At 38.1% G+C, this 3195-nt stretch overlaps 1 pseudogene; it reads left to right on the top strand.

Moving 5' to 3' along the window:
- The first annotated feature begins 2061 nt into the window (after positions 1–2061).
- On the top strand, positions 2062–2151 carry LOC113617193 (uncharacterized; annotated as a pseudogene).
- Positions 2152–3195: the final 1044 nt, after the last annotated feature.

Below are 3195 nucleotides of genomic sequence, written 5' to 3'. Positions count from 1 at the left end.
CACAATGAGAAGTGGACAGTCTGCAACCCGGAAGAGAGTCCTCACCAGAAGGCGATGATCCCAGCACCTAGATCTCAGACTTCCAGCCTCCAGGACTGAGAAATACATTTTTGTTGTTTACAGGCCCCCACCCCGCCCCGTTTATGGTACTTTGTGACAGCAGCCCAAACTGACTTAGCACTCTTTTCTTCAAGTACATCAAAGAATTTGTGGAGCCCATCCATTTTATGATACAATTTCCCAAATAACCAATATTCTCTCTATACACTGATTTGTCAACTTTTTTATCAAAATTGTTATTAAAAAAAGCTTCCATATTTTTTCCTAATAAATTTCCAATCCAAGTTGTCACTGTAATGGTTCTATGATATTAGTAATTTGAGCCCTAATACCCTGCTTAAAATAATCATTCATTTGTCTTATGAATAAGTTCAGGGTTCAAATGCAAAAGTTTTAAAAGGATATACTGTGTAAAACATCTATGTCATCCCTCTGAAGGAAAAACGGAGGGAAGAAAGGAAGGAGGGAAGAAGGAAGGAAGGAAGGAAGGAAGGAAGGAAGGAAGGAAGGAAGGAAGGAAGGAAGGAAAAAACATTGAATTTGCCCTCAGTTTAGCTGCCACTTCCTAAGGGAAGCCCTTTCCAACTCCAGACCCCCAGACATCACAAATAAGCTCTCATGGGACACTGTCCATACTGTTGCATGTCATGTTTCCTGAAAAGCTGCTTCTGAGACAAGTACAGACTTTCAGGAAGTTTCTTGGAGTGTGTTTTTTGGGATAAACATAGAATTACCATATGACTCAGCAATTCCACTCCTAAATCATTGAAAATAAACACTCAAATCTACATACACACGTTTATAGCAGCACTATTTACAATAGAAAAATCATGGAAATAATCCAAATGTCCATCATTGGATGAATGAATAAACAAATTGTGGTCTATACATACAGTGGAATAGTAATTCAGTCATAAAAAGGAATGGAACAATTAAATATCAGTTACACGGCCAAAAACATTTTTTTAAGCAATGCAATACTAATACATATTACAGTGTGGATGACTCTCAGGAACATCATGCTAAGCTGAAGATGCCAGACACAAAGGTCATACACTGTATGATTCCATTTATCTGAAATATCCAGAATAAGTAAATCCATAGAGACAGAAAGCAGATTGGTGGTCTCCAGGGCCTGGTAGAGAGAGCGAAGTACTATCTTCTCAATGGGTACAGAGTTTCCTTTTGGGGTGATAAAAATGTCTGGGGGAAAAATTTTTTAATTGGAAAATGATTGATTAAAAACAAGTCTGTGGGGTATTTCTTGGTACTGCCTTTCCCAATTTTGACAGTAAATGGTCAAGTACACAGTAAATGGTCAAGTACAGCAGCCATGGTTTGAGAAAGAAATGATGACCAGGGCTCAGAACACTCACTCGGGGACGAGCGTGAGGGTTACTCCACGAAGTAAGCCATCCATTTTCACAGAGATATTATCCAAGGATGAGGGGAATTGAGAATGGATAGCACAGGAGGGAGACAATGACTATCAGTTGTGGCCTTGAGGCCACCTACAGTACAGAGGCTATAGTTCGACCCATTGACCCTCCTTTCACTAGTAGTTCATCTCAACTCACCTTCTCCCCTAAAAATGATCCATGGAAACTATGAAACAGTTGTTTCCAGAACTTATGCAAAGACGTTGATCCAAGTAAAGGCAACAAAAGCAAAAATAAACAAGTGGGGCAACATCCAACTAAAAAGCAACCAACAACAAAATGAAAAGGCAGCCTACTGAATGGGAGAAAATTTTTACAAATCATATATCCTATAAGGGGTTAGTATTCAAATTATATGAAGAACTCATACAAAAATAATAGAAAAAATATCCAACAAAAAAATGGGCAGAGGATCTGAATAGACATTTTTACAAAGAAGATACAGAGATGGCCAGCAGATAGTTAAAAAGGCACCTAAAATCACTACTCAGCAGAGAAATCAAACCACAAAGAGATGTCACCTCATTCCTGTTGGAATGGCTAATATCAAAAAGATGGGAACGTGCTTGCTTCGGCAGCACATATACTAAAATTGGAACGATACAGAGAAGACTAGCATGGCCCCTGTGCAGGGATGACATGCAAATTTGTGCAGCCACATAGCACAGGGAGATCAGCTCGGTGCTTTGTGACCACCTAGAGGGGTGGGATAGGGAGGGTGCGAGGGTGGGAGACTCAAGAGGGAAGAGATATGGGAACATATATATATGTATAACTGAGTCACTTTGTTATAAAGCAGAAACTAACACACCATTGTAAAGCAATTATATTCCAATAAAGATGTTAAAAAAAAAGACGGGAACTAACAAGTGTTGGCAAGGGTGTGGAGAAAAGGGAAGCCTTGGACACTGTTGGTAGGAATGTATGGAAAACAGTATGGAGGTCCTCAAAAAATTGAAAATAGAACTATCATATGATGCAGCAATTCCACTACTTGGTATTTGTATGAGGCAAACAGAAACTCTTAATTCAAAATGAAATCTGTACCCCCATATTCATTGCAGCATTATTTACAGTAGCCAACACTTAGAAACCCCTGTGTTCCATTGATGGATAAATGGATAAAGGACATTTGGCATATATATATGCCAAATTATATATATATATATGTATGTGTGTGTGTGTGTGTGTGTGTGTGTGTGTGTGTGTGTGTGTGTGTGTGTAATTCAGCCATGAGAAAGAAGCAAATCCTGCCATTTGTGACAACATGAATGGACCGTCAGGGTGTTATGCTAGGTAAAATATGTCAGACAGAGAAAGAAAAATCCTGTATGATCTCACTTTATATGGAATTTTTTAAAAACCTTATAGAGTCAGGGGGTGGAGGGTGGGTGAAATGGGTAAAGGTGGTCAATATGTACAAACTGCCAGTGATGAATAAGTCCTGGGGATGTGACTATAGTTAATAAGGCCGTATTGCATATTTAAAATTTGCTAAGAGAGTAGATCTTAAAAGTCCTCATCACAAGAAAAGAAGATTTCTACCATGTATGATAATGGATGTTAACTAGACGTACTGTGGTGATCATTTTTTAAATTGAAGTATAGTTGATTTACGGTATTATATTGTAATAACAATATATTAGAAACCAGTGATTCAATATTTTTATAGATTATACTCCATTTAAAGTTATTA

This window comes from Aethalodelphis obliquidens, unplaced genomic scaffold (assembly GCF_003676395.1).
Source record: "Aethalodelphis obliquidens isolate GAN/ISIS:26980383/991018 unplaced genomic scaffold, ASM367639v1 scaffold2552, whole genome shotgun sequence".
Lineage (NCBI taxonomy): Eukaryota > Metazoa > Chordata > Mammalia > Artiodactyla > Delphinidae > Aethalodelphis > Aethalodelphis obliquidens.
The sequence above is the reverse complement of the archived record's forward strand: the minus strand, read 5'-3'. Positions and strand labels throughout refer to the sequence as shown.